Raw genomic sequence first — 14,186 nt, forward strand, 5'->3', positions numbered from 1 at the left:
AGTATCGTATTTTTTCCCCACATATTCCACAGATCAAAACAAATTAACTTTTTCACTGTGAAACGTGCTGAAGTAAACAGTAGTTTATTTATTGCAACTACAGATTGTAAGATTTGGGGAGTATTTCTTTGTTGGTACTTTACAGGGAATAATAGAAAGATAAAAGCAGAATTGGGAATTGATTATTTGGGGAAAAGTGATTAAGAAAGCAAAAGCAGTCCACGGCCATGCCGCCCTGAACATGCCTGATCCCGTCCGATCTCGGAAGCTAAGCAGGGTCGGACCTGGTTAGTACTTGGATGGGAGACCGCCTAGGACAACCAGGTGGTGTAGGCACAAAAATAAAAAAAAAATAAGGGATTGTAAGCTGACAAGTTTCTTGCAATCTGTGAGATCAACCAAGGGTTGCCTCACCTAAAAAAAAAAAAAAAAAAAAAAAAAAAGGAAAAGAAAAAAAAGTATAAGCACCAAACATGGACTTGGCCTTGGCCAATCGGTCCCAGCCTCGCTGTATCAATTGGCTCTGATCAATCGCCTGTGATTTCGGGAAGGGCAAAAATGACGTCAAGAAATACAGTTGTGCTTAAACACAAACTCATTCGTTCTGACATTACCCGGTAATGTCAAATAATCGTTTTGCTTGAACTTCTCTCCCTTAGAACTAGTTATTTTTAGCAACTTTAAATACAATTTATAGAGTGAAAGGGAAAAAAAAAGTCACAGATGGTAATTTACAGTGAAAGCCATTTATCATTATGGGGTAATTAAAATAATGCAGCTTTTTCTCATTACCCCTTTCCCTCAACTTAGTTTCTATTGATTTTTGTCTAGAATTATTGAGAGAAAATTATTACAAATTTTATGCACGCTTCAATACTGATCTTAAACCAAAGCCTAATTGCCGAATTTTAGCTCCTGTGTTCATCGGATTCGCCTGTGGTCGCCATTAGTTTTCTCTCTTGTAATTAAGCTCTGTCCAATACCATCAGCTCATCTTAAAGACTTGAGGAAAAGTTCTTGGCCTGAGAATTGAGTTCTCTATCAGAAAAGTGAAGACAGCCTTAAAAACAAAACAAAACAAAAACACCATCTTAAGAATACTGACAATAGTCTAGTACTTTGTACAAAGGAAATTTGTGACAACTTGCCAGCATTAGAAAATACTGGCACTGTGCGTGTGTTAAATATGGCCCAGTGCAAACACACCCAGCGTTGGGGGTCTCTTCACAGTTTCTAGGCTGACCCCCCATCCTTAGTCAAACGTGTCTAATGTCTGGGGAAAAGGTACTTCCAGAAAAGCTAATTATACCCATTTATAGCATTGCTATAAATTAGACGACCACAGATAAATATAATTTTAATCGTTGTTTTTACATTATTTGTTTTCCATTCGTATTTCCATGAAACTTCAAAATACTTGTAATCTAATCACATTCGCCGCCTTCCTGGTAATATCGGACTGTAAGTCCCAAACCGAGTTACGGCTATTTTTCTTCTGGTCAAGGGACACATGCTGCTGTGCCCATCAAACGTTCGTTGGCATTTCCAGGACGGAGAAAGCTCAGTCTGTTGTGTAGAAATCACGCCTGGGTGGGTGACAGCTGTCTGGCTTCAGCAGACTCCATAGACGGCGTAGGGGAGATGGCCGTCACCTCTTCCTTGCTCGCGGGAACACCAGGAAAGAAATCTAGTTTGCGCCAACGACGCATCCAGAAAACCCAGCTGGGCTTTTCACTCTTCTTCCCTTTACTCTTGCTTTTTAAGGTGGCCGGAGGGAAGAAGGGAAGATTGTCTGTGTGTCTATGAGCTCCACAGTATGCTTTCTGACAAGAAGAGAATTCTTACCCAAGGTTTAGAAAACGAGGCTTTGTATATATACAAAAGGTTTTTGTTTTGTTTTTATCATGCTCTGCAGAGGAGTTTTCTATTGGCCATGTATCATGTTTTGTGTTGGAAAGATATACGTTTCAGAAGACAACATATGGCCGGGGCACTTACCCAGAAATGGCTTGAAAGCTTCAGGGATGAAGAGTAAAGACTTATTATTTTGGTTTGCTGAGGAACGGAACTGACAAGGATTTGGATAAACTGCTCCTAGAGAAATACAAACGTAGGCGTGATTGCCATGCCCTGTAATCTATCTTTTCAAACATTCTAGATGCAAAAGAAAAATACTAAAGAGGATTTGAAATCTAGGTGTTTAGCATCATGACTGTAGCACATAATGTATAGCATTTCACACATTTCACTGATAATCTTCCCAGCGGACTACGGGGTCTTTGAAAATTAAAATTTTCCTTTGTTCCATTACTACATCCACTCCCTGGCCTAAGGTCAGAGATTAGAATGGAACTGGACACTCAATACTGTTGAGGGACTGTTTTGGAATATATAAACATGGCATGTTCACAGGTACCAACTTTTTAAAGCAATAACATTACACATATTTCTCTAAGAAACAGTATCAGAGCAATAGAGCACTACAAAGAACACTGAATTTAACTTGTTCGTGTTTTGATTAGGTACCTTTAGTATGCTTCAACGGAAAAAGATTCTAAAATACTTTCTTTCACAAATAATATGCTTAGCAAAAAAAGAGAGGAAAAAAACCTTTTTTACAACTACTTAGACAAATGACAAGAGACTCTAGCGTCACACAGCAAGACAATCATCGGGGCGTGGAAACTCCTTTGCTGGGACACTTTGCCTCGTGAGATCCTTCACAGACAACTGCTCACACCTGACTAAATATGTCCGGGCGCGGCTGCCATGCCGATTCCTAGGATTTGGGGGCAACTACGAGCTTGAAGGACGACACGACGAAAGTCAGAGCGCGTGCCCTTGTGTGCTTTGCACACTATCGAGCGATCGCAGAGAGGGGACGTGACGCCCCGCCATTGGCTGCAACTCAGGGAGACCCCGATTTCCTCCGAGAGAAGGCTGTGGGGACATGCAAAAAAGGCCCCCGAGGCTTTCGCTCCTCCGTTAAGACAGCCATTTAAAAAATTAAGTTTCTTTTCAGAACACGATCAGGAAATACGAAATGCGGAGCACTGAGAATTCAAAGAGTTCTGTAACATTCGTACCTTTTCTCAGTACTGACTAAAATGACGCTTAATTTTGAATCACTGGTGAGCGACAAGCATTTTTGGATGTGGCATTTCTAGAGTCACCTTGAACGCCTGACATTTGAATCTGAAAATATATGTTTAGTTAATTAAAAAATAATCAACTGGACGATGATATATGTTTGAACTTCTGATTTTATTATTAAACCTATGATTTTATTATAGGTTCTTTACAAAATATTCCTAGATCGAGCTGGTACTTAGTAACGATAGCACCGAATACAGTTTTAGGCCATCTATACAGTAGCTTTGTAAAATGGATTATATTTTTTTAATTTAATAACAACTGAACTAAAATCGACTTGATTTTCACAGAACTTTTTTTTTTTTTTGGCTAATAAATACACTATGGAGTCACTGTCGTAAGTGATAATGTGTGTTACATTAGATACGGTTTTCAATAATCAAACTCATAAAACATTAATCATGAAGCTGAAATGGAAACTAAAGATCACCTAGTGACAAAAACAAATGCCATGTTGAGTACGGCCAGTGTCCTGTAATCGATGCTTTATTTTATTTTATTTTATTATTTTATTATATTATTTTATTTTATTATTTTATTATATTATTTTATTTTATCATTTTATTTTATTTTTTGGTATTGCTAAAAAATAAAATATCCTGCTAAATACACATATCTTATGAGCCAACCCAGATTCGAGTGCGCGCTCCGTGTCGCTGTTCATCGGCGACCAGACAGGTGGCCCTGGGAGCGTCCAGCCCACCCGCTGCTGTCATTCTCCGGAAGGACCGAGTCGCCGGCAGGAGAAGGTCATCATAAAAAACTCAGCCTCCCAGTTACCGCATATGTGTTCATTCTTCTCTTGTCACGTAATTTCACAAAAATTCTTTCAAGCGACGTTTCCTCGTGGTAGTCGGGTTCTCTCCGAAGTTTACGAGACATTTACATTCTCGGCCGCGTTTTCGGGGCGCCGTGCGTGGGCGCTGAGCCCGCCCCGCCCGGGAGGGGATGGCCAGCCGCCCGGTCGCGCTGAGCAGGCTCGCGCACATAGAGACTTCTAAAATAAATTAAAGGCTTCCCCTCACTAGTCACGTCTGCGCTCCACTTAAACGCGTTGTTTATGACTCTGGTGACAAGGCTTTCTCAGCGACACCCTAAATATTTATGGGAAAATAGCTTTCCTGTTGGGATAATTAACCCGTCTCTTCCTTTCCAGCCACTAGAAGGGATTTGTTGTTTCCTTAAAAAGTGTATTTTCCTGTAACTCGCCTCTTTGGGATAAACATTCACGCAGTTTACCTTAGGACATTGGTGTGTTTTGGGGGGAAATTGTACCTATTGTCTTCCGGAGACAATGCCGTCTAATTTGTAAGTGATGTTAAGATGATTTCACAAGTCAGAGAAGACATTTGAGAGCAAAATTTTACTACAAACTATGAAAAAAAGTCTTAATTCAACTAACAATGGTACCTTATAAATCGTATCTTAGCAAGACGCAGTCATAAAACATCTAGCAATCTTAATGGTCTTAAATGGAATACATTAGAAATATGGATTATCAAGCTCGAGGGAGAGGGACAAGCATTTTTGCTGCTTTCCTGAATTTATTCCTTTTAATTTTCGTGGCCACTCCAAGTCAGAATTTTTTCGTCCTTTCTCTTTCCCTCTGTTTATGCTTTTTGTTTGTTTTTGTTATTCTTGTTTCTGGTCGACTGGTCCGTTTTTAACCTCAGGAACAGCGAATTGTTCATCTCACTGCTTAATTCGTGGCAGGTTGTTCGATTTGTTCATTATTCGCTTTAGAGGCTTTCACAGGTTTTATCGATGGTTTACCTCTTTTAATCAAATTCTTCATTTTCTTTTCCAGACCCATAGGCAACGTCCTAATGTAATTGGGAAGTTTGCTTTCTGAGTTCACAGGAGCAGAGTTACTTTTATTCATTTATTTAAAAAAAAAAAAAAAAAGTCCAGAGAAGTGCACGTAATCAACGTATCCATTTAATCTGCCCTAGGCCCAAGAAATATAGAACTAACTGAGTCCCATCCAAATCCCCCGAGAGTTGGAATCTCCCATGGGTCACCTTAAAACTGGTGTTTATCGACATTGATTACTCTGCTATTTGGGGAACTTCACATGAATAGAATCATACGAGATACACATTTTGTGGCTGGCTTCGTTCATACCTTCGGTTCCTGAGATATATTAATATCGCTGTGTATTTATAGTCATTCTTGCTGCTGCACAGAATTTCATTATGTAAGATGACAAAATCAACCCATTTTAGTTCATGAGCACTAAAAATGGTTGTTTTTAACTTTTGGCTCTTACGAATGCTTCTGAGAACAATACTGCTACATGTATTTCGGTAACTATATATATTATATATTATATAATATATATGTATGTATGTATTTTGGGGAGTTTTTTCCAAGAGTAGAATTGCTGAATTATATACATATATATGTATGCGTGTATATATACTTAGCTTTGGTAAATAATGCAAAACACTTACCCGAAGCGTTTGTACACATTTAGATGCCCGTTAGGAGTACGTGAGACATACAATTCCTCCTCGCCCACGAGAACGCCTACTATGAACTGCCTTTCGATTGCGGTTTCTCGGGTGGGTGTGCACTTACACGCGTGAGCCCGCGCGCACACACACGGTGCATGAATGCAGTCAGCTCTCCGGTCTGAGAGGTTTCTGGAAATTCCCATTCACGTCCCGCAAGGAGCCGCAGCAGCTGCTGGACGCCCCGGAACCCCGCGGCCCGCGGGCCGCCCCGTGACATCGCCACGCGGCGCCCGCAGATGCTCCCGAAGCGCAGGCCGCAGGGTCTGTGCGCCTGGACAGCAAATGCGCGAAACCCCGCCGTTCGCACTGACACAGAAACTCGTCACCCTTTGAGGATGACATGTCACCGGTGCGAAAAACAAGGTCAATGAGGCCACTTCGAAACGGGGCCGAAGCCGCGTCGCGGAGACCCGCTGCACCTGCCTCGTCACCAGCACCTCGGGGTGACAGAGCTGGAGAGAGAGCCTCGGGCCAGGCCGGACCCGGGCCGCCCCGCGAGGCGGCCGCGTGTGACGCCAGCCGGAGCCAGGCGTCCCGGGTCGGCCGGGCGGGGCCCACGCGCAGGGCAGGGTGGCCGGACCGGCCACGCGGGCCGAGCGCGCGTCCCTCCACTCGCGGTCACCGGCTCCTTGCCTTTTCTCATGAACTCGGTTCTCCACCCAGCAACGGAGACGCAGTCTGGCTTCCGCCCGAAACTGTGTCACCAAATCGCAATTCAAGTCAACTCACTTGGCTGTACGTTTTGTTTTGTTTTGTTTTGTTTTAGGTTAACACATATACTGGAGAACCATATTCGCTTCGCTTGGGGTTTGCCACATATAGTTCAGTTTATGTAGCGATTTATAAATAAATGTAGTAAACGGTGAATCTAAGTAGTCTATCTGGGGGGAGGGAGAGGGCAATAATTTAGCAAATCATCCAAAATGCGAGCTGGATGGACTCTTAGGGGTATTTTCTAAAATGTCCTAAGCTTTCTGCTCTGAATAAAATCTTCATAAATGCGTTATGTAGAATGTTTATAGTTCTTCCAAGGATGAAGAGAGGCAAGCGTGACCTCAAACCTTTTACAGAAGAGTTGAATGATTTTATTTCCTTCAAAGAAAAATCATAGACACGGAAAGTATATTAAACTAATGTTCAGAACCGAGAATAAATTTTCAGTCTTATCAGAAATGAGTTGAGATAGATTTTTTAAAAGCATCGGTAATGTAATTTATGTCAACTAGACTGCGTTGTATTGAGTATATCAGGAAAATACAATAAATTTTATCATTACACCATCATAACACCTCAAGTATTGATGTTGAATATTATTAGTAATGTGTAACTTATAGATACTAGAACAAATGATGCTGATAATTGAGATCTAGAACAGAATTCAAAGGGGACCATTATTGATAGTGCAAGAATACTTGACAAAAATTCACAAAATTACATTTTTAACAAAGTCAATGTGTGAAATAAATTGTGTACCTGTTTTATTTCAGTATAAGCAGCAGGGCAATGTTTAGGCCCCATAGGATAGCGATAACAGAGCCTTGGGGTAAGAAGCTAGGTATCTCAATTTTAAATATCACATATGCTTACAGACATTGAAGGATCACAATCGACTTTTTGAAAGATCTCGGTCAAAATACAACAGCACTGCACGAGGGATAATGTGTTTAATGTAATTCTTCTGTAGGTATAACTTAATTTGCAAATAGTTCTACTTATTCAAATATATATGAAATTAACAATCCGTGACTACGATAATCATTGAAAGAAATTCCACAATGCTCATTTCATGGACATCTATTTGATGTATCTGGGCCGTCAGGAATATTTATTCTTAAAGTCCTGGTCTCGTCTCTCAGGACCTTGTTGGTGTCTGGGCCAGACAGCCACCACCCGGCTAAACAAAGGCGTGGCATGGGGGAGGGGCTCAACCTTTGCTCCTTAGCCCCCCAAGACACTTTCTATGGGGCGAACTTTCTTGTTCTTTTAACGAAGAGGTAAAAGGGATGTGTGAATCACTCCTCAACCTGAAAATAATAAAAATAAAATACAGTAAAATCTGAAATGAAAGTTATAAAAATGGAAACAGCCTCATGGAATTAAAAAAAAATGAGAAAAGATAAAAATATAGATTCGGAAGAAACAGATGGAGGATCCCGGTCCCTCGATAGTCCTTTCTCTGGCCTTGACCTGCTGCGATCCTCCATGTCTTGAGTGCCACATTCATAGAATAGAAACACACCCTCCGGAAATAGAAGGAGATGTAATTTGAACTCCCATGGGATGTCTGAGGACTCAGGTGGACCCTGCTGCCAGCACCCCGTTATGAGGGCTCCCCAAAGTAAACAATGGAGGGGGAAGAAGCGGATTTGTGGGTTCTCTCCCAGAGCCGGTTTCTTGCCCTGCCGCCCGAGTCAGACCTGCAGGGCTCAGCTGGGAGCTGAGGCTCAGGTGTGGGCCCCTCCCGGCTTGTGAGGCTTATTTATTTACCGAAACGTCTAGTATAATTTTCTAGATCTTAGATTTGATTCTAGATATTTGATTCCTTATTGGGAATCAAACCATAGATTACAAATGAACAAGTATGAAATGCCAGTACATTGTATAGAGGACTAAGTATTACGTCTTTCTTTAATATTATTTATTCACACGTTTAAACCATTATAATTCATAGAAATTGTTAGTACTAAAATAATGTGTTAATCGAAATAAATTTTAGATCTGTCGAAAAGCAAAACTCAAATAATTAGACGTTCTTTACAAGATAATCACACACAATTAAATACAGACATGATTAAAGTACAAGCATGGGCAAAGCTGCTTGGCAGAGGAGGAGAATACAGAAAGTCGGCAGAGAAATTCTATCATCAAAATCTGTCCTCCTGTTTAGAAAAATTATTTGGCCAAAATTAGTAGAGAAGAAAATTCAGATGCAATTTATTTCTGAATTTGAGAATCTGCTTCCATGTGACATCCCTCCAGATTTGCACGCAGGTGGCTTCCAAGCAGGTTGAGACGTGGTGGGGGGTCGTGTGGCGGGGTCTTCACGGCCCAGGGCGACCCCGTTTGCCAGGGCCGGCACCTCGCTCGTTCAGCTGCGCGCTGCTGCGCTTCGCAGACGTCGAGGGTTTGGGGCGACCTTGTGTCTGGCAAGTCTGCCGGCGCCGGGTTCCCCAGCGTATCCTCGCTGGGCTCCCCGAGTCCTGTTCGGTGCTGCTCACGACAGTTCAGACGTCTCCTGCGATCGGGGACCTTGGCGTTGCTTGCGTGATGGTTTCGGGACGCGATGAGCTGCACCCACGCGCGCTGGCAAACCTACCGGGCGAATGCGCGTGGGGACCGTGCCACGCCGGCCCGGCGTCTGCCTCCCGCCTCCGCGAGGGCAGAGATGGGCCCATGTCCTCTCAGGTTCCGCCCCCTTCGGCTCCCGGAATCCGCGGTCACATTCACGTTGCACCTCCTTTTGTTGCTGGCAGGATTTCTGTCTTCATCCAGATCACTCTCCGGCGGGGAATCTGCCTTTTTTAGGTCCCGGTTTCAGGACAGAAAGAGGCCCGGCCTCTGGCATTCGTGCTCCCTGGACCACAGCTGTTTCCAACTCCTCAGGTCGTGGCCGTGAGGTTCAGCCATGGCGGTCTTGCTTATCCCAGATAAACCAATTCGAAAATTCAAAGACATCGATCTGAAAGCCTGAGAGAGCTGTCCAGGCAGCTGGGACTTAAAACGTGGAGATCTAAGAGAGGAGGAGAGTCTATGAAGGGACTTGGCAGCCTATGGCTCAGGATGGAGAGACCGATAAGGCATGCCGCTTGCAGGAGCTGAGAGCCGGTGGTTCGAGAGAAGAAGAAAGGAGATGCCTGAGTCATCGTTTGCCAAGGGAGTCAAAGCAGGGACGATCGCGACACCGGAATGAAAGAACGCACCCTGGGCAGAAGGCGGCCGAGTCCCAGAGGCCGGGAGCCGAGCCGGCGCCTGTGTGCAGACCCTGTTCCCTGCAGCGTGATTGACAGTGACGAGGACTCGGAAACAGTCCGTGTCCATGGACAGGTGGACGAATGCACACATTATTCAGCCGCACAAAAAGAAAGAAATCCTTCCCCTCGCGACAACATGGATGGACTTGAGGGCATTAGGCCAAGCGAGATAAGTCAGACAGAAAAAGACAAATGCCCGTATGAGCTCACTTATATATGGAATCTGAAAACAAACAAACAAACAAACAAAAAACAAAAACAAACAAAAAACAAAGGGGAAAAAAAAGAACTCACGGATAGAACACATCAGTCGTTATCAGAGGTGGGCGTCGGGGGAAATGGATGACTTTGGTCAAAAGGAACAAACTCTCAGGCGTAAGATTTAAAAAGCCCTGGGGAGGTCACGCATAGCGTGGTGACTACCGTTAACAATGTCGTAGGGTACATTTGAAAGGTTCTAAGAGAGTAGATTGGAAAAGTTCTCATCATGAGAAAAGAAAGAAAATTTGTTACTACGTGTGGTGATAGATTTGAGTGTCTTCATTGTGGATGGTGTTTCCTAATTTTTTAGTCGTTTCTGTTACTAATTCGAGCCTACCTTTCCACCGCATTTACATTCATCTGTTTGGATGAGACACCCGTCACACATCCCTACTTCACAATGACTTTCGCTGGGATGGTTTCAAAAATTATTTAACCTTGATATTTTTTAGTTCTACTGGATGCCTCTATGTGTGCAATTATCATATATCATACTTTCCCCATCTAGAGAAATTTCAGGAATCGTTATTATTCTTAAATTGCATTTCTGCCATCCACTATGTTATATTAAGATAACTTCCAAAATAATTTATGCCACTACTAAAAACTAAATTTTCTGCCTTTGTTTCTAAATGAATGCTGCCAGTGAGAAGCTGAAGTGGTTTACATTATACTTTTTCTGTAATAAAATCCAGCACCTGGCCAATAAAAGGATTGTGATCTGGATTGGGGTGGTTTTAGATCCTGTATTTTTAAACAGAAAATCCACAGTGAGGAAGTCAAAATGATTCTTACCTTCTTCCAAACGGGTATGATTGTTTTCTTTCAGAGGTTAAAACAGTTTGGTCAGCAATTGTATTTTTTCAATTTAGTATTGTCAGTGCCAGTAGTTATGGAAACTTACTCCTGCATTTTAAAAATAACTCAAGTGACTGACTGAGTTTTCCATGTCGATTATACTTGTATTTATGGTCTTTTTTCTCAGGGGTTTTATTGAAAAGGCAACTGTGTCTGTCAGGGATGGGTAGCTGTGTGTTTAAACTACATCGTTTATATTTTAAGGCGAATTTAATGAAACCAATCATTGACAATGCAGTTGATTTCAGCTAATTAGGCTTATCTAATTAGTCTTACACACTAGAGAGGGTGTTTGTATGGGCCACAGTAAAATCGAAGCTAATATTTTCAAAATAATTACTAAGTATAACATTAAACCTGGGATGAGTCAATGTTGTGTTTACTGCAGCATTGGGCACATGTAAAAAAAAAAAAAGAGAGAGAGAGAGAAAATATGCAAATTGTAGGAACCTAAAATAAAGTATTTTATTCAATTCAATCAGCAATAAGATAAAGGTGATTAAACATCAGTATCCAGTCTTAATTTTTAAGGTGTAGAAAATTTTCTAACAAGTTACAAGGTATCTGAATTTTCTGTGTGATAAATAATATGAATATCATTTTTTTCTAAGATCATATTATTTGGAAATTGAATTTTTCTGCTTTAAAAATTAAATAAAAACTAAGACAAATTATTTTAATTAAAGCAGGTGTCACCGATGTGAATAAAATCAATTTTAGTCCATTATACCAAAAATGTTTAGTGAAAAAGAGGTAATTTTGGTTTATATAAAGGCACATTTCTTAAGGAAATTAAAAAAAAAAAAATAGAAATAAGAAATAAGCCCTAAAGAGGAAAATAATCTCTTGAGAGATAACATGTCACCAGTGTGACTGCTTGGCTTCCCTTTGGCAATGTATAAATCTGATTATAGTTGGTGATTGATAACAGTTATTTCTCCTGACTTGAACAAAAACAAAAACTAAACTAAACTAAACTCAGATCGCTCTATCATCTACATAATTCCAACCTGTGCTGTTTGTGCTTTTGGTAGCTTTTAAAAATGCCTAAAATACTTCGATGAGCATCTCATTACTGATAGAAAGCTCTACGTAGCAGAAAATTATTCTTGCCCAAAGAAATGACATTTTCGTTTCTGACTGGCGAAGTGCGTTTTATTAGCATGCCGTTCATCATTGCCTTGGGAGTGACACCTGGGGAGAATGACGGAGCCCTCGAATGCAGCGCTGGAAATGTCCGATTTATTTCCACTGTGGTCAGGGAAACACAGCTCGGTAAATGAAAACACTGATAGATATTTAAATCAGCTGGAGATTTAACTTATTCCCATTTGTTCATGCTATAAGCCTAAATTTTGCTTATTAAGTGACATGATTTTAGTTAATTGATACAATGTTAAGTACACTGTAATATAAATACAATTTTAAAATGTAAATTCATTATTGTGTAACACTGAACACAGAAATTCTGTCCATTTTGAATTATTTTTTATTCTCGAACTTTACTCTTCTTTTATTAGAGAAATGTCCTATTATCTCCTAAAACTCAATTTTTTTCGAAGAGAATTTAAAAAACAATTTTTAAATCATGCTCATTGTTAAGTTCCTGTAGTCTGTTTTTATTTAATCATCATATTATTTCTTTTTAGTTTAAGATTTATGACTCGTTTCTTATGAACCATTCATTAATTAACAATTATTGATTTGCTAATATACACCAAGTTATTTGGCTTGGCAATTATGCCTGGAATAAAACAGACCCACTGAAACCCTGATGCATTGAAGTTTGCAGACCGGGAGGGTCATCCTTCGCCGCACTCACGAACACGTGTACATCTACGGGGGCGAGAAGTGGCCTGTACTAGACATGCGCGAATGACTGTTAGTGACTAATGAGGAATAGATCTGTATTTGAGACAGCGTCTGCATTTATTGGGGATGAACAGAAGACTTATTTGAGTTAAATGAGATTTTTAATGTAAATATTAATTTTTAAAAGTTCTATCCACTCAAAAAACGTAAAAGATAATCATGCCGCGTGGATGCCTTCCTATCTATCCACACACCATGAAAGCCATATTCTGGGACCCGGAGATCATGTGAAACCCCTAAACCATCATCATTTTCAAGGTTATCATTATCAAAAAGCATTTATTCAATAGTAATTGTCCCATGTTCCATATTCTTAAATGCTTCACATGTATTATATGTCTGTCTATAAAATGCGATGTCAGTATTTACCCACATTATATTTGAGAAAACAGACATTTGGAAATTTTAAATATATTGATCAATATCACATAAAAAGTAACTGAGATTAGATTTTTTCTTTTACTCAATATAATCTCTGTAATTTCTCTTAATTATAATTTATGGTCATTACTGTTTATTATTATTATCATTTATGATTATCTCGACACTCATTATCTATCAATGTATCTATCATCTATCTAATATCTATCTTTACCTGTAAAGACCTAGCCTCATACTAAATTAGTAGTATGATTATCTCATACTAATTTAGCTATAGTTTCTTAAAGAAATCTAGCCATAAAGAGGTCTCTTCCGGCTGAGGTAGCGTGCAGACAAGAGGAGAGAGATTAGGGTTCATCCAATTAGCGAGAATCATGTCCCCTGTCGGAACAGCGGCCGTGATGCCCTCCAAGCCGCTAGCACCTAATGGGCGTTTGCCTCGCGACCGTTCTCCTGGGCGCGATGGCCACTTCCCGTCCCCAGTCTCTCCTAATGGGGCAAAAAAGTCTGGAGCAGTCGAGGGGACAAGCAGAAGAACAGCGGTGATACTGACAAACGGTTCCCCGACACGCGATTCCGTTCCTGAGCCGCGGTCCCTCCCGGTCACGGCCGCGAGCCTGCTCTGTCACGGTGCGTGAGGGAGAGACGCTGTACCAGGCCAGCCGGTGCAGACGGGACTCTCCGCTTTGTGTATAATTCAGGTACAAGTACTGCACCTGTTACAGGCTCAGGGGACTTAAAGGAAAAGCGACATCTGTCAGCATTCTCCAAAGACTGAGGGAAAAGGCGGGAGAGAAGGACCTGATTCTGCTTCTGGAAGGGCACTCCGCCTCCTCGAGGTTTTCGAGTTGCTGCCTGATTCGGCAGCGGAAGCTGTATCCGTACCACCTGCACCAGGAAACCATATCATGTCTACTTCGAAGAACTCGTTAAAATATATGTGTAACGTGGGATAGGTTGAATTTAAAATGTAGTCTGAATAACACTCAAAATCATAACTATTTCCATCGTGTTTAATTTCTTTATGAGAGAAACCACAAGTATATTTTTTCTAAGTGTATATATGTGTATGTTGGTTTCATACTTTCTAAATGCTATATATATTTAACATATAAATACACATATATTACACATACATTTCTTTTATCTGCATCTATAACCTTATATTTATCAG

The 14,186-nt window shown here is 41.0% G+C and overlaps 1 pseudogene; it reads left to right on the forward strand.

The window, feature by feature from the left end:
* Nucleotides 1-217: 217 nt before the first annotated feature.
* On the forward strand, nucleotides 218-336 carry LOC118612086 (annotated as a pseudogene).
* Nucleotides 337-14,186: the final 13,850 nt, after the last annotated feature.

Source organism: Rousettus aegyptiacus, unplaced genomic scaffold (genome assembly GCF_014176215.1).
Source record: "Rousettus aegyptiacus isolate mRouAeg1 unplaced genomic scaffold, mRouAeg1.p scaffold_m13_p_15, whole genome shotgun sequence".
NCBI lineage: Eukaryota > Metazoa > Chordata > Mammalia > Chiroptera > Pteropodidae > Rousettus > Rousettus aegyptiacus.